Below are 26,278 nucleotides of genomic sequence, written 5' to 3' on the forward strand. Positions count from 1 at the left end.
TAATAATATATATTTTCCTTCCCGCCTCTTTTCCCTCTTGTCGCCGTCCCGCCCTTACGCCTTGTTTCCCTCTTTTTCTTCTAACTCTTTGCTTGTCCTTTGTTCCTTCCCGCCTAAGGTTGTCTGCGCAGCTCCACGCGCCAGACTCCCTTACAAGGAATCCTGCGTGAAGACCACCTGTACAGCGATTCGCGAGACGAACTCTTCTCGCAGTGCGCTAAGAATTGTAATTCTTCTCGCAACGCGCGAAGAATTTTAGTTCTTCCCGCGGCGCGCTAGGAATTTTAGTTCCTCCCGCGGCGCGCTAAGAAATGTGATTCTTCCCGCGACGCGTTAAGGTTAGTTCTGTCTGCCTTCGCGCTCGCGCACTTTTGCCTTCGCGCTCCAGCCTTCTCGCGCTAAACCCTTTGAGTTTTCTTCTGTTTAATCTAGCCATTTGCTTTTGTGTTGTCTTATCTTTTGTGCTGTTGACCTAATCTGCTTTATGTCTGAAAAGTTACTTTCGGCGCAGCATGCGCACCAACCCCATTGGTTGGCAGAAAAAGTGACTGACATTATCTTTTGAGATCTGCTTTTTCCATGCTTGACCAGTACCTTTTTCTGAACCGCCCATGCCTTTTTACTGTTCCCTGTCAGCCTTTTTCTCTTTTTCCCTGCTGCCATATCTTTTGATATCTTTTACTTGCTTTTGGATATCTTTTGTTATCTTTTGTTTTGTCTTGTTCTGTTTGTCTTGGAATCTTTTCCCCTTTTTCTGGATTCATGTCTCCTAGGGTTTCTCTATAAATAATAGTATTATTTTTCCTAACACTACACACACAAAACACTTAATCCCTCCTGTTCTCTTGCTCCTTGCTCTCTCTGCCGCCTTCCTCTCTGCCTCCGTCTTCCTCCTTGTTCTGCCCTGCTTTTCCGGTATATATATATATTATATATAATAATTTACTTATTAATTATGCTAACTTATAATCAAGACTTAGAACCAATCGTTAAAACAATAATCTTTAATTATAGGTTAACTTGTGCTTGTTTAAAGTTGGTTCTTGCTTTATCATACACTGCATCGTTTATCAAGTGAGTAATCTCGTACCTAATCCCTTTTTGCTTTTAATGTTTTGGGATGTTCATGTGTCCATACAAACTTAGAGTCTTAAACTTGTTTATGAACTTTAGTCGCGCAGTATCCCATGTGTTGAGGACGTTTACTTGGCTGTTTATTTGTATGTGTGTATCATTAACCGCTTTGTTCGGCCTATTCCGCAGTTTTCATGGATCCATTAGATGAACACGGGAGACCTATCGTTTACGGTTTTCTTTGTTTACACTTGCACAGATGTTTTCTCGTTTTTGTGCTCAATTGGGAGCACGGATTGAACTATGAACTATGAGCTATGATCTATCTAGGCTTGATCACAATCTGATTGCACCCTTGTTAAACACCAGACATACACGTGTTGCGCGCAGATTTATTGTTATCTATGTATTGTATTAAACTTGATTTCTCACCAACACGCAAGTGTTTGACGTTTATTTTAACACATGTTCAGGTTTGCAGTAGCTGTTTGAAGCTTGTGGACACATAGGAAGTTTTCTTTATTTTGGACCTAGATTAAAATGTATCAAGACAAGTTATTGCTGTTCGAATATTATGATTTATAATATATTGATTTATGATGATTTATGTTATCTTGTGTTTACTTTGCGCGTGCGCGAATGAATGTATTTATTAAATATTGACACCCAATAGTGTCACGAGTAATGAAACGATATGTGGCGCCCCGATGTATAATCCGCCTTTGGTCGGGGTGTTACAGCTGCAACCTGGACCATACAGAGTTCTGTTTGGCCCTCTTCTCCTTGCTGCGCGGTGATTCAGCCTGATGCGCTCTTTCTCTTGCCCTATCTTGGGCAATCTGTTTCTCATTTCTCGCGAAAACTCGCGATGCCTCCATTAACTTGGCCCACGTGGTGGGCATACCATCTTTGCTTACGAGAGCTCGTCGTAATTGATCACTGCGCGCGCCTTGTATAAAGGCCACGCGCAGGAGTTGCTCGGTTATACCTCCGATTGCCAGGGACTCCTGATTGAAACGAGTGATGTAATCTTCAATCGTTTCGTCATTCCTGCGTATGCAGTGCATGATGTCATCAGGATCGCGCGTGTGCCTGCGCTGTTGTACGAAGTGTGCTTGGAACTTTTCTAATAGTTCCTCGAACCCATCAATTTGCCCTGTCGGCAAGCTCTCGAACCATACCCGCGCTGCGCCCGTGAGGCAGCGAGCAAACATATGACACCATGTTGGCATCGTCCAGCTCTCCAGGTTTCCCGTGTTGTAAAAACCTTGCAAAAAATCGTCTGGATCTGTCGTGCCGTCATACTTACCCAGACCACTTGGCATCTTGGTCTTGTGCTGGATGGGAGCCTGCGCGATGCGCGCAGTGAACTTTGAGTGTTTCACCAAGATGGCTGGTCTGTAAGGTGTGGTTACGTCCACTTGCCCTCTGACTGGTGGGCTGTACGGCATGTGCAGATCCGGATCGGCTCTGGCTCCAGGCGCCATGTTCACAGGCGCGCGGAGTTGTGAGCCTCCTGCATGAGTATCCCGCGTCTTCCTCATGCTATGCACTTCTTCATCACTGAACTCAGTGTGTGCAGTGTGAATAGAATGTCCTTCTTCCTGCGCGCGCGGCCTTTTTGTAGTCTGTTTATCAAACGCTTGCCTTTGTGTTTGGTCGGCTAGCTTCCTCTGTTTGACCATTTCAGTGTACTTTTCCATCAGACGCCGCTGCTCGTTTATGAGCCATTCATTCGGATCATTTGTTTCTTCTTCTGGACCCATTGGTCCTTTCAGTTTCGCGCCGGCCATATTTTGTAACGTGAGATCGTCTGGAGGAGTTTCATTCTGGCCGTGAGGGGTTGTGACGAAGGGACGGTTGCTGGTGGTTCGCGTAGAATCACGCGGAACCCTCAGAACCTGCTGTCCGTCGTTAACACCCTCACGCTCAATATCCTCCAGAGCTTGATCAACGTTACGAACGCCAGAAACCATGGTGAATGATTTTTTTTGTAGATCCGATGAGATCTGATTGCCGATGTAACAGTGGATGGCGCCAATGAAGAAACGTGGATCTGCTCACTGGTAGCAGATCTACTTTCCTCGGGTGTGATTACACTATTTCACCGATGGTTCGTCTGGATCAATGTTCTTCCACCTACAAAACGAACAGCGCCGTTACTTACCCCTCAGAAAGGGACAGAGGGGTCCTCTTTGGGGTAACCCTCCGGCGTGAGAATCAGTATATTGTGGAGAAGATGATAATGTGTGAGTAAGTGAATCTCAAGAGTATTGCTTAATAGCTCTGTACTCTCTGATTGTGAGACTGTGTGTTTGTATGTAACTGACTGTGAGTGAATGTAATTCAATATGATTGAATGTGATATCACTGCTTGTAACTGTCAATGATTGAGTATGAATGTGTCATCAAAGTGGAGTTGATGCTGTATTTATAATGCTAGGGTTTTCACTGATTGGGCTCAACCTCGTTGGCCTCCTCCAATCGCATTGCGCCACTTGTCCTCTGGGACACCTGGCGCTTTCTCGTTGGTTGTAATCACGTGGCAACACATGTGTCATGCTGAGTTGTCGACCTTTCACTTGGCAGCTGTCAACATCAGCATATTCTTACTCCTTAAAAAGATGCCTTCTGGAAGGTTGTCTGACGTGCACAATCAAGGTTGCCCTAATCCTGATTTGGATAAGGACGAGGTTGATTATGCGCACGTGTGATATGCGCCCATCCTGAGGATGCGCGAGGTCTTCTCTTTATTCTCACGCGCAGATATTTCATGCGCAGATGTGATATGCACGAGCATGTGATATGCGCCGCGCGCTGATGCGCTGCGCACATATGTGATATGCACGAGCATGTGATATGCGCCGCGCGCTGATGCGCTGCGCGCATATGTGATATGCACGAGCATGTGATATGCGCCGCGCGCTGATGTGATGCGCGAGCATATGTGTGCCTGAGCATGTTTTGTATGCGCCATGCGCATAGGTTTTGGCTTTGTGCCTTCATAATGTCTTTATCTTGTGGGTTGACCCGCCTTGCTCGGTGTTGAGGCGGGTACATACCTCTTCATTAATATTGGGAATTTGACCCTAACTTAAAAAAAAAAAAAAAAGATGTCCATTTTCCCATATACCTTGGTTAGTACTCTCATATTTCTTTGGACATGGTCTGGATAGATGACATATTCACGGGTCTCTACAAATTGATTCGGTTAACTCAACATATGGGTTTTTAAGTATGTGTTTAATAACTAGTAACTTGTATTATTTTTAATCATTTGTAAATTGTAACATTTAAGTACATATTTTCAATGACAAGTTTTTCAATTCGTAATTAATGACTTTTGAGAATTAATTATTTTTACAAGGCCAGGTTGCAAATTACCTATTGGTCCCCACTTTCACACTCAACTTTTAAGAGATGAAACTACAATAATATCGAGACTTGAAAGCAATATGTAAGAAAACATAACGCCTAGGCCTAGCTACGATTCTATATATCAAAGAAGAGTAGTCCAAAAGTATGCATAATTTCTGCATTTTTTCATTCCTATGTTTATTTTCTCTTTTTCTCAATCAGTCAATTGTTAGCATCTAGGTGGGGCTGCTGTTAAAATGATAAGCTACTAGCTAGGATGCCTAATGAGTAAATTTTCATTTATTGACATGACTTCAAATTTGAACGAATATGTTCAAATGTTCGACTTGTGTAGGCAATTTTCCTCATACATGTGTGATATACAGTGTTATAAAAATCGTTATTCGTTAGTTGGGCGGTGGGGTGGGGACTAACGATTAATCGGGATTAGTCGAGATTAATCGGGATTAATCAGATCGGACTTAATGTCAGTTTTATATATAAATGCACACATTTTTATATGTAGTTTTTACTTTTATACATAACAAACATATTTTGGTTGGAATCTCGCTTGAAATCGGGGGTTTTGCTAAAATCTCCAGCGGAAAACGGCTGATTTTTGTCGGAATCTCACTGGAAACCGTTGTTTTTTGTCCGAATCTTGCTGGAAGCCGCCAATTTTGGCCTGATTTGACCGGAAACTGCCAATTTTGGCTGGATTTTACCATTGGCCGACTAGCCCGAAATTAATCAGTGAAGTACGGACTAGCGATTAATCAAAGATTAATCGGTGATTAGTCGGGATTTTTGCAACATCGGTGACAGGGAAATAATCGTAACTAAAAAAAATACATGTTTTGGTTAGTGGGGTGCAAAAAAACCCGGTTTCCCTGAACCAGAATCGGTTATTAACCGAAAGAGTTTTCGGTTATTAACCGTTAGCACAAAAACTAGTCCCAACTTAACCGAAACCAATTTCGTTTATTAAACACTATCACAAAAACCGGTCCCAACCTGATTCTAACCGGTGGTTCCTAATTGGTTTTGAGTATTGAGCATATACGCGGTTAATCAAAACTGATTTTTAGGTTTTTTTTATTATTTCTTACAAAAACACTGTTTTTTTTTCTTGGTTTTTTACACGTTAACCTTTTAACCGGTTTCGGTTATAACCTAATCGGTTTAATAGGTTAGGGATTTCGAGATACAAAAACCTGTTATTAACCGAAGCGGCCTTTGGGGCGTTGACCAAAACCAAAAACCTGTTGTGTTCAGTTAATAACCGATTAACAATCTTGTGCATCTCCAGTTTTAGTTATAACTAGACAGGTGCACGCGCGATGCAGCGGGGTGCGTGCACAAACACAATTGAACGCGTAACCGGTTGCCTTACAGCTGTTATGTGGCACAATACACGCATTGATCGGTCGTGGCACGTGTAAACAATGTCATCCACGTAACTAATGCCTGAATGCACGTAACCAGTGCCGAAAATCAAGAAGCAAAATTGAAATATACAAAAATAAAAATTAAATCATTTCTTAAACCAACTTATTTTAAGTTGAATCACGTTCCGACATGACATTGTTCAAACCCGAATTGGTTATGAGTTGACCACTTTCAACCTGAAACCTGTACCGAACCCGACCTGAACCAAATTAACTTTTTTTTTGTATCGACTTGTTCAGACCTTAATCCGGTCCGACACATGATCTGAGCTCACATGACCCGATCTTTTGTTAGTCATTACTGGTATCACGTAATATGTTAACATTTTAAAATAAAAAGTACAACAATACCATACTCAAATTAAAGATAATAAAATGTTCGTTTTTATGGTATATTTTTTTATAAAAAATATTACTGTGTGAAAAAGTTACGGCCGTTAAAAATCGTGGGGGTAGTTGGTTTATAAGAAGGGATAAATTTGTAACATTGCAATAAGTTTACACAAATTGATTAAAGTTAAAGGACTATTATTGTAACTATCTTTTGAATCTAAATTGTTTAATCTATCTTATGTTTGCAAAGACTATAATACCCTTATTTAAAGTTGTACTACATGCTTTATGAGTTGTAAAACTTTTAAAATGATGCTCTTAATCTTGCCCATCATTCATGCTTTATATACAGTATAGAAAAGTTAAAAATAAAAACAGTTTCTAGCAAAGGCTAGAGTTAATGGGCTATTGGGCCAGATCTCGGAGTCCATACGCTCAAGTTTACGAAGTGGAAACCTTTTGCAGCAACCACTCATATTACAAAACTTCAAAACAATCTAATTCTTTTCAAATGGCTGATTTAATTTTACCTATGTCTCAGAAACCAATGTACAGTTATAAAATTTATGCGTGCCGGTAAAAATGATAATTCTATGAATGTGTATGATTTACCATGTAAGATATACCATTTGTTTGATGGGATAATTTCATAAAATAGTACTAAGTTTTATAATTGTTTAAATTAGACCACTAAAAAATATTTCAATTACGTCACTAAACTTTATATTTTTTTATTTAAATTAAAAGTTTCACCATTTTTTTATTTCACATAGAAATCTTTTTATTTTTATTTTTTAATGTTGGTGTGGACTAATGACATGAATTTTATTTTTTATAATAAAATTTTAATATAACTAATCTAATTATTTAAATACAACTATATATATTGTAATCCCGGCCCTCACATCTTATCCTCCATTGCTTTCTTGATGCAACAAAAATCCAGTGAGGCTCGATTTGAAGATTCAGTGACATGATTTGAGAAAAATTTGCATAAATGACATAATTGTAACACTTTTGAAATTTAATTGCTATTTTATGACGTTTTCCCTTTATTGGAGGTCTTTATTTGATTTGCAGGTATCATGAATATCAAGAGATATACCAAAAAGAACCATCAAACATGGGATCATCATCTTCAAGTAGTAAACCGTTGAGTTGTTCTGAACCGTAGAACCGACCCAAATTTTCTTTATGTTCGACTCTATGAAATTGGAGCATCTTAAAACAACGCACCCCTAGAAAAAAATTATGCATCCGCCATTGTCTACTCTACAGTTATGGTATTTGACTGTGCTAAGGGTGATGCTATGGGAAAGAGGTTGCACTAACTATATATAAAGGTGGGGAAGAAAACCCTTATATATCTTGTTTAAAAGCTTTGTAAGATTCATTAGGATTATACCTATTAACTTATAATGATCCTGTGATTACTTTTTTCATTATATATTTTAATATAAATTTTATTCAAAACGAAGTTGAATTCGAAATAACGATACCACAACGAACCGAAATCATACCGACAGAATAAAATTGTTACGCTAGGCCCAAGGCCGCCCTCCTGATGTGCGGCGCCCATATTTGCAACAAACGCCCACGTTACGAGTAGTCTAACAAATAAATAAAACTTGAGATTGAGATAGATTAAGTGAATCACGATAAAAGAAGAATCGCTACAGTAAAAACAATGTTATTGGGACTGGACTGTCCAGTCAAACGGTCTGACCGGGATTCGGTCCATGACCGGTCCTATTCTATGCAGTTCGCCCCACCTGTAACATTCGTCCAATTTAAAATCCGAAACCCGACCTGTTTATTTTCTTTTGCTTCATTTATTATTCGAACGGTCGTTACTATATAAATTCCCGCCTTCGTTTAAGGATATATAATTCGTTTAATTATTTATTAATAATAACTATGAACAATATGCTATAATACCCCCCCCCCCCCCCAACTAACTTATTACCATTTTTGAATTCACACCTATAAACAAGGACCAAAGTGCAATTAACTTCCAAGCTTTCCCTCCTCTTTCTTCCTCCTCACGAACCAGCCAAACACCCCCCCTCTTTTTCTTGCTCCCTAATTAACGAACCAAATCGCGTAATTGGTGTTACCATATCATTCTTTACCATAAACCGTATTCTACCGACACTCTATACATGGAAAACGTTAACAATTGACAGCTATTTCGTAATTGGTAAACCGCGGTTTAAAGGGGTCCCTAAAACACTACATAAACGTCACCATTGTTCAATTAAACTTGCACAGATATCCCTTTCTACCTCTCAAATCAAAACCCCAAACTAATTATAACAAACAAGCTCGTTCATATCAGTTTCGATCTCAACTTAAGCCGCAAACCCTAGTTCATCGTTTACCCTCAGTTCATAACCAAATCAGGTAAATTAAATATGGGTTATGATCTTTTTTTATTGTGTATCAAAAGCCCTCTGTCAATTTTGAGTGACAGAGGACAAAGATCCTTCGATTGGGATTAGATTAATCTAGGGTTTATAAGGAGTTGTGGCTGTTTAAACAAGTGGTTAAGTATTTTTACTTTCATATTGCTTACGTGTGAGCCACCAGCCCAGTTGGCTGGTGCACCTTCTGTTAAGATATGTAACGCCTAGACACCCGTGTTCGAGTCCCTGGCTGACCGGTTTTGTTATTTTTCTTTCTTTCTTTCTTTATTTTGATTTTCATCTTCTTTTGATTTAATAAAACGTTATTATTCAACTAGATTTATAATAAAAGCTAATATTTTATTCATTTGTTTAACGAACCAAACCTCATTAAACCTTCCAAAGAAACCTCGATTAATGTTTTCATTCATATAAATATAAACATATAAATTTTACATATACTTAAAACCTAATTTTAAAGGAGAATTAAACCAAGAATAGTTTTATTCGTCTAAACGAGCCGATCACCACATCCATAATCATATTATAAATATTAGCAACTTATAGTTAAAAATCAATAATTAACTTGTGAGAATAATTAATCGTGACGCTTTAGGTCGATTTATATCAAATGTATATAAAAAGTTTTTCGTTTACGCTTTTAATATTAGCAATTTATAATAAATATATTCAATGCCTTATAAATCCTAAATCCGTTATAAACCCTTATTATCGAGTCTTGTTCATTTATAGCATCCGAGTATTTATTCTAGTTGTTCATTTAAAACTAGGACATATCGTCGGGACGTCGCAGACACTAACTAACTTGTTCAATTTACTTGTCTCCTGTTATCATCTACTTATCCCTAAGGTGAGTTTACATATCCCCCTTTTCCTCTTTTACGTTTTGGGGGTGGCATGTATACCATATTTACATTGCATATTTTTATTTCCACATCTATTCAAAACACAATTCGATATATGTTTATGTGTGGCTATTGCATGCTCTATGATAATGCTCTATGTGCTTAATTGTTTATTTTATGTTTGGTGGTTGGTATCTCATCCTCATCTATCCTCATCTAGTATGATCATAGATTACCCAAGTACATTGATTTCGTATCAATAAGAACGGGTCCACATCTATTTAGTTGTTTACATTTTCATAGAAATAGTAATACTCATCATTTACTTATGAATTGTGGTTTTTATCTATATATGTATCTCAACTAAAACTTATGTATTCTCACCAACATTCGTGTTGACAAACTCTATTTTTTATACATGCTACAGGTACAAGTAATTTACATTGTTCAAGATCGAAGAATTTAGTTTTACCTTAGGATATTATCCAAAATACAAAACACGACGTAATTGTTGTCCTGTTTATTGAATTTGTGTACTTGTTTTGATATTAATGAATTAAATAATTATTATCACTTTAATTAGTGTCTTTCGAGCTATTGTCCAATCAATACGTTACGCCCCGACATGTTCCGCCTTTGGTTGGGGTGTGACAGATTGGTATCAGAGCCGAAGGCTATATGATAGGTGGTTAGATATAACGGCCTAGTAGCATGCTTAGGTTCCCTATACGTGATATGCCTTTACGTGTTTGCACCCTGAATTATATTATTGATTGCAATAGCTTAAATATTATTTAATGATTTAATATTAATCTTGTACACAAAATCACACACTTAATCCGAGGCTATACCTCACTCTCAAAATTTTTTTTCAAAAACTTTAGGACGATTGTTTTTTAAAAAAATGGGAAATTCCTTAAGAAATCCCGCCTTTTCATTACCCTCTCCTTGAGGATGATTCGTGGGACGGATATGTAGTAACTGTAAGAGGGACACACTTGTTTACCGAACCCTTGACACCAAGGCTTGCGAGCCTAGGGAGTGCAATGCGCATAAATCTCAATCAACCGCGAGACCTGGTTGCTTTCCTGGAGTGTTCGGTAAGGGTGTGGAACTTATTAGGCCAAAGCATATCACACCAAACGTACCCGAATCTGCTACCCTCATTGTCTTAAACGTGGTCATGTGACGATCACACTCTTAAATCAATTATGAGATTTTTTTCCTTAATTTTTTGTTATTTTGTTAAGAATGAAACTTTTTTTTTCACAAATTATCGATTTCATCAATACCCTAAGTTAAAGTCATTAAAATTTTATTTTGTATTCTCTTGAATTTTCACAAAACTCGAAATTTCACAAGTTATACAATTTTTCTTTTTTCCAAAAACATAATAAATTTTTCACGTGTCGTCATTGTAGCATGTCTTCTTCCCGTCTTATCAACCGTAACCGTCGCACCAGCAACTCGGGCGTAGCATGTCATCCCGTATTGCCAAGGGAATTGTGGAAGCCCTCCCAACAATCATCTCTCAATTGCAAACTGTGAATGCTTCTTCATCATCCACTACTCCGAACCCAATTGCTTACCCCCTCAAACAATTCAAGAGTGCCAATCCGCCCGAATACCACGGTATCCACGGTGCTACCGTTCTCCTCCAATGGTTCGAAGAAATGGAGAGCATATTCCTCCAATGTGAATGTCCCGAGGACAAGAAAACCAATTACCCCTCGAGCAAGCTTAAGAAGAATGCCCTCAATTGGTGGAATGGTGAGAAGCGCACGCTTGGCACTGAGGTTGCCATGGCCTTGCCATGGGATGACCTCAAGAAACTTATGCTCAAGAAGTTCTGCCCGAAACATGAGATTCGGAAGTTGGAAGAGGAATTTTGGAATTTGAAACAAGAAAGTGGTAATGATATCGCCTACAACGATCGTTTCCATGAACTGAGCCTTCTCATTCCCCACATGGTCACTCCACTTGAGCGTGCAATTGACAAGTACATATCGGGTTTGCCTATGGAAATCCAAGACTCTGTTTTAAGTCGTGACCCTCAAACGCTCCATGATGCCATCACCCTAGCCGGTACCCTCACCGAGAACCACGTTAAGGCCGGTACCTTGACGCGGAAAAATTCCCAGAAGCCCAATGATAAGTCTGCATCCGAGCCCACCAAAGAACCCAAGACCGGATCTCCCAAACCTGAGTATCCTAAGCCCGAATCCTTCAAGCACAGCAACTCTCCTCATTACCGCAACAATAAAAGGAAGTCCAATTCCCAAAACTATGTTATGGCCCAATCGCAAGCCCATCCCACCAAGAAGCCCTACACAGGACCCCACCCATTACGTGATACGTGTAACTTTCACCATTCGCCTAACCTAAAGTGTCGACAATGCACCTATTGCAATCGATTTGGTCACCTCTTTACCACATGTCGTGAACGCAACCAACCTTTGATGCAACCATTTACCTTACCTCTTATCCAACCCTTACCTTATACTCAAACGTTTACTCAAGCACCCTCAACTATTATAGCTTGTTACAATTGTGGAGACTCTAGTCATTTTCGCAATGCATGCCCAAGACTCACAAACATGAACCAAATTCAATCCTACCCAACTCAAACCGCTCAATATCAAGCCTACCAAGCCCAAATAAATCAACTTCAACCAATCCAAGCTCAACCCATCCAAGCATTTCAAGTCCAACCCATTCAACCAATTCAAGTCAACCAAACCCAATCAACCAACCAGCCTCAAGTGACCAAGCTACTCAAGGGAAAGTGTGTTACATCAACGGTTCCCAAGTCTAAGCCTAACCCTTAATGAAGACATGATACGCAAAAGACGTTTATTTTATTTAGTTCTTTTCTTTTAAATCTAATGTATTGACTTCCTTAAATCTCCAGTTTTGTTATGAATGAGAATTATGGTTATTTATAATGGTATTCAATCTCGTATTTAATCCTATCTTGTCGTTTATTGCACTATATATTGTTACACAATTTATTTTCATGATTTAAGTGGTCTATGACCGGTTACTTACCGGGACTATGTGCATGGTGATGTGCATAGTTATCTAATAGTACCGTATTTGTATCATAAACTGCCTATGACCGATTTCCTACAAATGTTCTGGAAATTGGGACTATGAACATGTGTTGTACATAATTATCTAATAGAAGTCACATGTACAAATTTTATTTCGATATTTTAATACATGACTACCCCCAAACTCACCACATTCTCACCTCATCTCATCGATCTTATAATCTTGGTTTCAAACCTTATATATTATTGTATTCATAAGTCATGTGATTCGTTTATTGTGTGAACCTATTTATTATTGCGTGAATTTTGTCGTCATCTCAAGTATTTTCTTTACATCGTATGTGTAAGTTACTTATATAATTCGAAATTTTCCTATATCTATTTATTTCATTTTGTTGTTATTACTCTCGATGGTTAAATTTAACTATTTCGTCATTTTTGGATTATTTTACTAGTTAATTATATTTCTTGTAGTGCTGCATCAAATTATATTTCTTGTAGTGCGGTACAAAGATTTTAGACGATAACGAATGGAGAAAAGGTAAAGTGTCTAAATAGAATATTATATTTTCATGAGTTTCCTTCCTTAATATAATAATCAAAAAGTTATATATGTTCCAATATAAATAGGCACATGAGTAGCTAAACTAAACTAGCATTTTGCGCGTTGAATCCCCAACAACGGCGCTATTTTGATGTAAATGTCGTGATCTAATACAAAAACAAGTATTTTAATCACTTGAATACCTATAAGTAGTACGAGTAAGTAAGGTTGTCTCCACAAGAAATCAGTAGAAAGTGCAAGTTGGGCTCGACTTAAAATTTAATTAACTAAGTGGATGGACGATGTCAAACAGTTTCGAAAGATGATTTTAAAGCAACACAATTACTTTTATGATTTGTAAACAATTCAAGAAACGGGTGACACACTTCAGGTTTCAGGCTATGTAATCCATTAAACACTATGAATTATATGAATTGGATAAACACATAGACATGAATTCTAAGTTAAGATTAATAAGCAATTACTAGACAAGGTAGTTTGATCGTGCTAATACACATAACCAAATTCGATTAATTGGCACAATTGAACGTGACCTATCTAATAACTAGTTTGTTAACATAAGATTTTAGGTAAATTAATGATCGATGGTAACAATTCAATGACTATAAGAACTTAATCCTAGCAGTTGATGAACACAGCCTAATTGATTGATGGCAAATCCTAGTCCCCGGATAAACAATTGTTTAAGCAATCACAACTAACATAAAGAAAGATTAGTTATGTAACAACCTATTTCGAAACGTCCTTTTTTGAAATAATATAATCCAAACCGGTCCCAAATTTTTCAAACAACAGAAGCGTTACAATGAAATAATTTGACAAACAACTATATTCAATATTCACATTATATATATAAATCCGATACGCTGAGTAAGTTACATAATAAAACTAATTTAACTAACCCATAATTTATATATCCAAACATGGGTTATGAACATAATGTTCGATCTTTCAACGTATCGAGGCTTGACCAAACTTTTCTATTCATGCACCTATGGTTTACCTGAAAAACATTATTTATGATAATATTAGCAAAGCTAAGTGCGTTCATTTATCGAAATATAATAATGTTTTTCACATCACTATTATAACCAACAATCAACCACCGTATTCTCCTCATGGCAATTTATTATTTAAAACTATGAATTTAACTCTTATCATAGAATTGTGATTTGTTCACCCACTACGTTACACCCATGGTAATAATTATCACACTATGGTGATTTAACTCCCACCATGTTACACTTGTGGCATATTTATCACATAATTGTGATTTAACCACCCACCACGTTACACCCGTGACAATAATTATATTCTCCAATTTATTATCATAAGATCATCTATTATTATTCATGCAAATAAATCCATGTTTACACAAGTTTATCACCTAAATAATTTAATGACTAAATTATATAAAATATGTGGAGAGTCGTATGAACTCACCTGGACGTCTAGAGAATCTCTTTGGTTCTTCTTTTCTTAATTCCTTATTATCTCATATATTATAAATAATGCTTAATAATTAATACTTGCGGTAAACTTAACTATGTATATATTTCGTTAACTCTCTACCCCATCGTAAAAAATAATAATAATAGTTCAATTGCAAATATACCTGGCAAACTATTTATACCTCTTGCGACCGTTAACTTGTTTATACAAGGCTCATGCTTATCGCCTATATATTCTTGTGATAATCACCACTCAACAACGTCTTCAATCAACTGCCACTCCATTATATTCTCTTTGTTTATATTTTTTTACCTTCTTAAGATATGAGTATTTATATTGTAAAAAATCATAAATCTTTGTTCCTTTACAGATGCCACTAAGGGGACAATTGGTGGAAAAACTAATAAAGATACGTGGCATTCAAAGTTTCTATTAATAGTCATTCATATCCAAACATATAGATTTCTATTATAGTCTTGCAATATTTATCTTCTTATATGACGACACTTTAACACTAAATATATATTATTATGTTATATATATATTTATTAGTTATTTGTATAAAATATTTAATAGTTCCTATCTCATGTTAAACACTCTTTTAACAATATATAAAAATATAAATTTAAACATATTATTTATATTTAGAAAACAGGATGTTACAACTATCCCCCACTAATTTAGGGTTTAGTCCCCGAAACCATATTACATATAAAATAGATGAGGATAGTACGTCCTCATTTCATTCCCCGATCCCCACGTAGCGTCAAATCCTTCTCTATATTTCTACTGAACTTTGACTTGATTAATTACTTTGTTGCGGAGTTGTTTTACTTTTCGATCAAGTATGGCAACCGGCTCCTCAGCATAGTTCAAGTTATTATCCACCTCTATGTCATTCAGTGGGACATAAGCTGTCTCATCTGCCAGGCATTTACGTAAATGTGACACGTGGAACGTGTTATGTATGCCACTCAACTTATCGGGTAACTCTAGACGATATGCTACATTTCCAACTCGGGCTATGATCTTGAAAGGACCAATAACCGCGGGCTTAATTTTCCTCGTATACGAAAACGAATTACACCTTTCCACGAGGAGACTTTTAACATCACATGATCCCCCACTTGGAATTCAATCGGCCGTTTTCAATTTTCACAATAGTGTTTACTAATACAATTCTAATCATAAGTCATCAATCATCATATATCCGTGTGTTCAATAATCAAGCCAAACTATTAAGCAATTTACACCAAATCAAAAAGTTTCCTTTATTGGTAAGTATACCAAACAAATTCTAGTTTGTTCATTATATTAAAATCATGGCATCCTAGTGTTACTAGTTACTTTAAATACATATTCAATCATTCAAAATCATATTCAATCAATGCTTGTAAAGACAAAAATCTAAATTTATAATCTAATCATGTAATTAAACCATATATGCATTCAAGTCATTTTTTACCAGGATAGTAAATAGTAATAATCTCTACATTGCTAGTCCACACTTTAACAAAGTTTTTATTCTAGCATTATTATACAATTTTACAATATCATCATCACAATCAATTAACACTTTATGTATATAATTTTGATGAATCAACTAAGCGGGTTTCAATTCACAATTACCTTTTAATCATATATCATACAACTTGTTAACTAATGACAATTTTAATCCCAATCCGAACCCACGACTCATATGGGTGTTTTCCATCCATAACCATTTTCCAATATTTCAATCATAATCACACTAAATTTCATCACTAAATCAATAATCAATCTTATATATTCAACAATCTCAAGCAAATTCAATATTGACAAGCTAAGGTAAACTATCATATAACCATAACTAATCATTTTGCCATTTTAATCACTTTCTTACACACATACACAAACCCACGGCTCAATCACACACACATACATTCACTATTTTTTGTTTCTAAGGTTGATTCTAACCCATTTGTGTGAAACATTACTTAATCAAACTTGATTAACCAACAATCAACCATAGATCTTACCTTGGATTTTAAAAAAAAAACTAGCAAGATGATGAAAAGAAATATCTTGTGTGTGGGAGTTTCCTAACTTCCTAGCTTGATTCTTACTTTCTATAGTGCTTAATCAATTTTTGATCTTGTGTTCTTAATCTTGTGATTTAAATTTTGAGTGTGTGTGTGTGCCATATATAATGAGAGGGATATGGAGTATAGATTGGTGAAATGTCATGTAGGGATGATAGGTGGGTTATAGCTGGATGATACAACACACTAAGCTAGTTGTTAGGTTGTAATCATTAGGAGAGTTGGTTGTTAGGAGGTGATTGGAGGAAAAAGAGGCGAGGGGTGAGGTGGCATGGGGGGGGGGTTGAGGTGGCCGGTCCAAGGAGAAAGGGGGAAGGGTTGGGTTGATAAGTAGGTGTTTAAACAATAATATTAAGTTTCCATTTTAACATCTACCGAACTTTGACTAATCAAACGAATCCCGTTTCTAATAACTTTTGTCAGGTTTGATTCGATATTGAATTTTAGACAATACAAGCCTAAGAAACTGATTTTTGGAAATGGTTGATTTCGGGCTCATACGGTGTCCTACACTGTTTTTGTTCGCCTATTTTCTAAATTTTGCGATTTGAGTCTTTTGAAAATAACTTTATATATATTATTACAAATATTTTCATAAAGTTTTATTTTTTCTAGTTGTTCCTGACACGTTTGGATTTCTATTAGTTTTTAAGTTGTCACCAACGGTCATTTCGCGTAGTGTTCGCTACGCAACAAATTGAAACTTTTTCGAACATAATTAAATACATTTAAAATATTTTTGGAGTTTTTGGACTAAAATAACAATATTCTATATGTTATAATATTCAATTCACATAAACACAGTTATATTAGTCGCGGTTTAGGCTAATTTTTTGTCGGGCGTCAAAACCTTGATTTCTAGAGAATCTCTAGTTCTTCCTTTTTCAATTCCTTATTATCCCCTATATTGTATATAATTCTTAATAATTAATATCATCATCATCGTACTCAGTATATCTCACCAATAGCAATGCTATGGTAGGGTCTGAGGAGGCTAAGATGTTGACAGCCTTACCTCTATCCCATAGGGATAGAGAGGTTTCTTCCGGTGAGACCCCCGGCTCGTAAATTATTCTTAATAATTAATACTTGCGGTAAACTTAACAATATATATATTTCGTTAACTCCCTACCCCATCGTAAAAAATAATAATAATAGTTCAACTGCTAATATATTTGGCAAACTATTTATATCTCTTGCGACCGTTAACTTGTTTATACAAGGCTCATACTTATCGCCTATATATTCTTGTGATAATCATCACTCAACAACGTCTTCAATCAACTGCCACTCCACTATATTCTCTCTGTTTATATTTATTTTACCTTCTTAAGATATGAGTATGTATATCATCAAAAATCACAAATCTTTGTTCCTTTACAGATGTCACTAAGGGGACAATTGGTGGAAAAACTAATAAAGATACGTGGCATTCAAAGTTTCTATAATCTATCATTCATATCCAAACATATATATTTCTATTATAGTCTTGCAATATTTATCTTCTTATATGATGACACTTTAACACTAAATATATATTATTATGTTATATAAATTTTTTAGTTATCTGTATAAGTTATTTAAGGGTTCCTATCTCATGTTAAACACTCTTTTAACAATATATAGAAATATAAATTTAAACATATTATATATGTTTAGAAAACAGGATATTACAAATTATAACATCAATCACACTTCAATAAAATAAAGAAAGACAGGGAACACAACTATGTTTAGTTTCAAACAAGTACACTTTTCACCTAAAGTGGTCATAATGGGTTTAGACTTGCCTCTGCATATAGATTAGCTTGCATATATGTTGAATGGATGAGAACATGGATTGATTTGATGAATCAGGAACTCTGAGATGACGGAAATCGCCCTCTGGGTCGTCTATGATTGCTAGAGTAGAAGATATCTCGAATAAAGGCTGAAAATTGATTTTATAACAATTACGTTAATTTTGCCGTCATCACATTTCTTCGTGTAGCGCAAAAATCTTCCAATCAAATCCTCTGCGTAGCGCGAAGGACAAAATAGTCGGGATTGGGTTTCTGATTCCTTCGCGTAGTGCGAAGGAGAACTCTTCAGCCCATTGTGTAGCTTGACCGGACCTCTTGGCAACGAATTTTTCTTTGACTTGTTTTGTGCCTTGAAACGTGTGCCGATCACTTTTGCTAATCCCGAACGTCAATCCAAGCTCGTATATCGCCTCAATAAGAATCATTGGCATTCAACGACCTGAAATACAAAAGCACGTTTGAAGTACTACGGTTCACGCTATAAATTAATTAAAACTAAGTACTTAGTATGTTACAAAAAAAATAAAATATAGGCCATCAGTCCGTTATATCATATTATATTTCGCTTTTGGTCCCATATCTTTGGAGTTGCTTTTTCCAATAAACGTATGTTACATTTCTTTATCACTACAAAAAAATGTCATATAGTGACATACAAAAAGTGCCACTGAAAAACAAAAAAGTGCCACAAAAGACCCCGGAAAGAATGTGCGGCACACACAAAAAGTGCCCTAGAAGTGGTGACGCTAAAGCCTTTCAGTGACACTTTTTTTATTTGCCGCACAAAGTTTATAAACTTTTCGTGTCACTTTTTTTATTGCCACAATATAAAAAACGACTTTGTGGAACAATTTTTGTGCCTTTAAAAAGTCATATATGTTATTTGTACCAGTTATAGATGAGTGCTCTTGGAGTAGTCGGTCTGGCCTTGAACCTACGTGCCTATGACTTTGTTTCTCAAGAACAACCCTAATTTTGTGCACAAGATCAAGTTTGAAAAAACTAATATCTTTGCTAATGCTAAGTTTCATTGTAAACATTGTCAACAACGTAAAATATGCTTAGTATATCTTACTTAGACCTAGTCTTCTCTTTCGATAGAAAATCCTCCATTGGGATTGGATTCTAATAAAGTTAATATACCAAGACCCCTGACCCTTCTATTTTAAAGAAAGGTCATCTACATTCTCTTACATCTGACTACTTATGACTACTTGTTTTATTCTAAACCACTAATAAAAATGAGACAAAAGGACATATTCATAAAAAATGAAATTAATTTATTCTATAAAGATAATCAAATAGAAAGGATAAAAAAAATCAATTACAATTTTAACAAATTTATAGTAAGTAATAAATAGAATTCAAAATTCTGGTAGTGAACTACAAATATTTTGGACGATAACGAAAGTAGAAACGATAAAAGTGTGTAAATAGGATATTATATTTTCATGAGTTTCCTTCCTTAATAGAATAATCAAAAAGTTCTGTATACTCCAATATAAATAGGCACATGAGTACCTTGGAATATTACATTAAGCCAAAACCAAATTCATGGATATCTTTACAACACTACTAGCCATATTTATCTCCTGCATACTATTATATGCTGTAAGATCTAATTGGTTGTCCAGGGCTTATAAGCTTCCCCCAAGCCCTCCAAAGCTTCCCATAATCGGAAACTTGCACCAACTGCTAGGTAAACTTCGTCACGAGGCCCTTTGGCAACTTTCGAAACAATATGGCCCGGTTATGCAAATCCATATTGGTTCTAAACAGTTTATTATTATCTCTTCACCTGCAATGGCCAAACAAATCTTGAAAACTCAAGATCACATATTTTGTTCGCGTACACTTTTTCGGGCCACTAAACGACTATCATACAACTTTTTGGACATCGCTTTCTCGCCTCACAACGTTCACTGGAGAGAGATGCGCAAGCTTTTTGTGTCCGAGTTCATGAGTCCCAAGCGTGCTAAATTGTCTAAAGATATTTTGGTGATGGAGATGGAGAGCATTATCCATTCGCTTTCGGTACATCCACCAAACACAGAGGTGAACCTAAGCAAGATGTTTTTAGAAATAGTGAAGCAGATAGTGTGTAAGGTGGCGTTTGGTAACAACTATAGAGTACAACCGCTTAAGGGTCCATCATGGGATGTGATGCTTGGTGAAACCATGGAATTACTGAACGGATCCGTTGGTGATTCATTTCCAATTTTAGGGGTCTTTATCGACCAGTTTAGTGGATGGAATCATAAGCTGAATGATGGCTTTAAAAATCTTGATGCGTACATCGACACAATCATTGATGACCATCTTAAACATGACACAAAAGATATAAGTGAGGAGGACAAAGATTTTGTCCATACTTTACTAGACTTAATTTCTTCCAAAGAAATTAATACTTCTGGCTATCTCTTGAATCATGCAGATTTAAAAGCACTTGTGATGGTATATATTGATTTTATTTATATATTACAATAGAGACTAGCTAATTATCCCACTTAACTCACGTATATAATGTTTCAGGACGTACTTACAGGGGGGATCGATACAACTGTTGTGACGTTGATATGGGCAATGTCTGAGATCAACAGAAACACTAGAGTGAAAAATAAATTACAAAGTGAAATCCGAAACAACATGGGAAGACTACAAAAGGTAGACGAACTGGATACCAAAAAACGCCATACTTGAAAATGGTTGTGAAAGAGACACTGAGATTGCACACGCCTGCCCCATTGTTGATTCCTCATGTAAGCGTAAGTCGTACTCAAATTGATGATTATGATGTGTTTCCTGGTACTACAGTTCTAATCAATGCTTGGGGGATAGCAAGAGACCCATGCACTTGGGGGGAGAATGCAGCTGAGTTCTATCCAGAGAGGTTTGAAAGTCTTGATGGTGATTTTGGCCGGGATATGTTCGAGATGGTCCCGTTTGGAGGGGGGCGACGATCTTGCCCAGCCAAGAACATAGCTCCGGAAAATGTAGAGTTCATGATTGCAAACCTTCTTTACTGGTTTGATTGGGAACTTCCTAGGGGAATGAATAGTGAAGACTTGAACATGGAAAACGTTGGTACAATTGTTCTAAGAAAGAAACTTCCACTTTGCCTTGTGCCCACAAAGCATACATGGGAGGATCGAGGGTAAACTTCATTTAGTAAATTGTCAAACTATGATCTTATAATTTCGCTCACAAGTTAAATAAAGTACCATTTGCTATAAATACTAAGCTTGGATTATTGTGTGTTTGGGTTTTCTAGTTACATTTAATCTCTAATTTCATAAACAATCATCTTGCTTGTATTGTTAATCCATTAAGGATTAGTGTTGGTCAGATGGGATTTCAGTAGATACAGTCATAGTGGCAGATGTATGTTGAACCCAGGGAGGCCTTCGCCATCGCAGATCATTCGAAAGCACCCCTTTTGACACCTAATTATTATAATTGCAAATTGGATGACATAATTGATAATTGTAAGTTTGTAACTGTCTTTATCGTTGCATCTTGGATCAACTGTGTACTTATTTACTTTACTTACATAGTTGAATGTACAGTTTGCATTTGGTATATTTCTATGATGTTTATTTGTTTAGATTGTATGTGGTATTCGTTTAGTAACTATTACTCTATTAGTTGTTTACTGGTACTGATTGAAAGACCGAAAAGTTTGTGAATGTGTCAATTTCCGTCTTCTTTGGTTTCTGGTATTTCTCAGTTATAAAATCACGTCAATTTGAATTTATAACCATATTAGTTCATATCTCTTGATCCCCAGGAGTTTAATTTTTTAGTATGATTTAATGTTTCTTTTTACCCTACCTATTTGGACTTGCCCTGTTTTAACCTTGGATCAAGTTTGCACCCACTAGGATCCGTCACTGTTAATGGTCTTACATATATTAGCTTCTAAATCCTTAACGATTAAAATCCTTAATTCATAATTAATGTTCTTCACAACGATGTTTATATTAAACAAATTACAGTGTTTTAGTTCTTTTGTGTTAATAGTTAGACGAGATATGGTGTCTTATTTCATGGCGTGTTTTAGTTTATGTTAACCGTGTTTTAGTCTTTGAATGTTGTGTGTATTGTTGTTCATTGTGTTTTAATTTATGTTCAATATGTTTTAGCACATTGTTGGATTTATAATCTTACATTATAATTATTATCAAATATAAATCTCGAAAAAAAGACCACTTCATCTTTGTAACACACTAACCATTTAATATTAAAAATATTATTATAACTTTTTTTATTTTTTCAGAAAGGCAGAAATACTACTATAACTTAACCATTTAATAAATATTAACGGTCAATAAGGGTTTAAATCCCTCCTAGGCTTTTACGACTTTGTGGTATATTGGTATATATATATGTGTGTGTTATGTATATAAATATGGCTTACTAACATCATTCTAAATAAATCAATGATAATTAGGAATTAAAACACAGGGCCTATCAAGATTCATGAGCACATTCCCACTTGACTTCAGTTGTATAGTTTATGGTTTTTTGCAGCTCCTTCATTAGCGAAATCACGAAAATGAGTAAGTTAAGAATTTTTTTAATAATTGGGGATCCACCCATTAGAGGCAGCACAATAGGGTATCTTTTTGTGACACACACAATGGAGATCGTCGCCTCTTGGTCTTAAACTAGTACACTAACTTTAATTTGTCATACTAGAAATACAATTAGCTAGTCACAAAAATTGCTCTTTAGGTGGAAGGCACCTGCCATATGAGTTTAAGGAGATCATCGATTCATCAGGTCGAATTCTTGGTCAATAAAAGACAAGTGTTTTTTTTTTTTTTTTTTTTAATACAATTAGTCAAAAAAATTGCTCTTTAGGTGGAAGACGGTTATCGTGTTTAGGAAAGAAATGGAGATACTTGCCATGGCAAGGATGATCTCTCATGCAAGGGGTTGTTAAGTTTGACACCGTTTTAGAAATGAGACATGGGATCATAGGGAGAAATTTCACCACCACAAAAAAAATGTCCACCTCTAGGCGATTTATTAGGTGAAAAATTTTGCCTCTAGTAGTATAATATAGGGATGTTTTCAGGTTTTTCAGATCGGTTTTAAAGCTTTAAATCTTGACCCGACACTTAACCGAAATCTCTCACGGGTTTTTCGGGTTTGGGTAATTCGAGTTTGGTTTTTTTCGAGTTAGGTTAATCGGGTTTCGAGCATCTTAAAAAACAAAACAAAACAAAAAAAATTCAAAAAAACTACCATGCTAAAAGTAAAATAACATATTTTTCTTAACTCGTAATGTAACATAACCTAATAAAACAATTCAAGAGAAAAGTAAAACAAACTCCAACTAAAATCGTCCTTCAATCAGATCTGATTTTGTTGTTCGATTACGGTTGTTATTAGTCATAAACGAGAAACATAAATTAACAATAAACAATCGATCATAATAGGTGGAATGACAACAATCAATTATGCTAGATTCAATATAATAAGTTTAGTGGCTATCGCTTAGCCTATTATACTTAAAATATATATGGTTTTAAAATTAAAAATATGTTCATGTTTTTCAGGTTGACCCAAAATCCATAAATCAGACTCAAGATCAATCTGAATTACTTCAGTTCGAATTCGAGTTAATCTTTTCTCGGGTTCAGGTTTTTCGGGTCAGATAGTGACAGACCTAGTCTAATATATGGACTGATCTGGTGAAACTTTCTTCGAAAATACCATGCATCGTTTTAATCAGTGCTTGAAGCCATTAGCACAAATCTTATTGTCTTAATGGTTATGAAAGTCAATATTAAGGGGTTGAAGTTTATTAATTTCGAAAGAACGATTTCCTTGTTAAAAGTTAAAACAACTTTAATAATGTAATGGCTCTTTAATAATATAAGATTTATTACACTGATCATGATATATATTATATACGCAATCAGATGATTAAAGCCTTTTTTTTAACTTTTAAAAAAGATTTACAAATTACAAGATATAATTTTAATAGAATGTTTAAACACCCGAATTGAAACACTGTATGTGATTTAGAACATCCTTTCGAGGTAAGTTTTACATCAAGAGATCTGTATGCCCATTTCAATCAAAAGTTTTAAAACATCAGTTTGAAATTTGGAAACAATTTATCGATGTTAAGTTTTTCTAATGAAGGTCCAATGAAAACAACTAGTTTGAAATGTGAGACCGGTGACTCGAAAACTGCAAAAATGTAGGATTATGAAAACCCATTTTTCCAAAAACACAAAACAAAACCGTGGTAATAACTCGAAAACTCCTGCAACTAAAACCAAAAAAAGAAAAAGAAAAAAAGAAAATAAAAGAAAATCTCTCCAAAAAAAATACCAGCATGCATGAGATAGGGGGAGAGGATCTATTTTTGATCCAACCGAACAACCAGACTTCAATTTCATAGGTGATCTTAGAAGATGAGGATGCCATCCTTGAGAAAACTGGTTCATTTCGCTCGCTTTTAGTAGGATTGGTTTTGCTATTCAAAGGGATTGCGGCGCAACTTATTGCCGTTTGGCTGCCACTTTCTTGTAATCGTTTTGAGTTTACTGAGAAATATAAAGAGTGTCCAAAAAAATGAGCCACAAGGTTGTATGAAGTATAAACTATAAAGCAAGGAAGTGTTTATCATTTGTTTAAATCTCTACGGCGCAATGTTAAATGGCAACACCCCTTGAAATCCCAACCGCTCTTCATTGAAATATCCCTCCAAATGCCTATTGCAAAGGTACACGAGACGAACATGTGCTCGACCTCCAGATCTTTTAAACAAAACAAGCAAATATACGACTAGGGTATAATTCCTCTCCACCATAGATTAGACGACACTAGAATTCAGTTTCAAGCTGATTAATCTCCTAACGAAACAAACCACTATAATATATGGGGATCTAACTAGACAATGAGAGTGTGAAATTAAGATGAATATTTTCTTGTACTTTTTTTTATATGATCATTTCTTAACTCCCATAGGTTTGACCCTTGGAATTAAGCTCATTTTATCATTAAGTGAAAGGTACGAATATTTTAGATTTATTGAAAGCGTTATGTATGTGAAATATATATTCAGTTTTTCCTCTTACTCTATCCCATAGGTGATGTCGAGAACGATTTCTTTTGTCACAGTTAAATGCTATATATAAACAAGAAACCAAATTTAGGCATAGAAAGCTTTTCACCATATTCAAAGTTCGTGTTCCATTTTCGGTACTCAATTTCAAACAATTACTACTCCTTCACACATTATTTATTTGTAAAGGCTGGCCTCGTCATACATAAAAATCCAAAATTAAAAACAAAAACTTTAACACAACAAAATCCTTCTAGTGTTTGTTTGTTTATTTTTTTAATCATCCAAATATTGACTAAATTTGCAATTAAAAATGAAATGATTACAGCCTTCTTTCGTCTTCATGCATCAGAATATAGTTCTGGCAAAAATATATAAATTTATTAAATTGTAACTTTACACCTATTTGATATCTAAATAAAATAACATATATAGATTCATGACGTAGTAAAGGTAATATTATTTCTCTCTTCTTATTCTTCAAAGGAAAGTTAGGAATTGAAACGAATATATCCTTCTGATCATCTAGCAAATGCACCCATGTAAACCAAAAGTTCAATCACACAATGAACATTTGAGATCTTAGTTAAAAATGTATGGAGTGAAAAGGAGAGGCTGGAAGGAATTGAGGAGACGCAAGAACGAGGAACAAGATAGGATTTTTAATCGCAATGAAGAAAAGAACGATAAGGTAAGATGGCAAACGGTGGACAGGAAACAATCAAGAAAGAAGGATGTATGGTCTCGTCTAGGCAGGA

The 26,278-nt window shown here is 35.7% G+C and overlaps 1 pseudogene across 1 annotated transcript; it reads left to right on the forward strand.

The window, feature by feature from the left end:
• The first annotated feature begins 19,828 nt into the window (after positions 1 to 19,828).
• On the forward strand, positions 19,829 to 21,736 carry LOC143615973 (parthenolide synthase-like; annotated as a pseudogene). Its single transcript, XR_013150575.1, has 2 exons — positions 19,829 to 20,890; positions 20,969 to 21,736. The product of XR_013150575.1 is annotated as a parthenolide synthase-like (transcript).
• Positions 21,737 to 26,278: the final 4,542 nt, after the last annotated feature.

Source organism: Bidens hawaiensis, unplaced genomic scaffold (genome assembly GCF_021521415.1).
Source record: "Bidens hawaiensis isolate Kalapana, Puna unplaced genomic scaffold, B.hawaiensis_p1.1 tig00044982_1, whole genome shotgun sequence".
Classification (NCBI taxonomy): Eukaryota; Viridiplantae; Streptophyta; class Magnoliopsida; order Asterales; family Asteraceae; genus Bidens; species Bidens hawaiensis.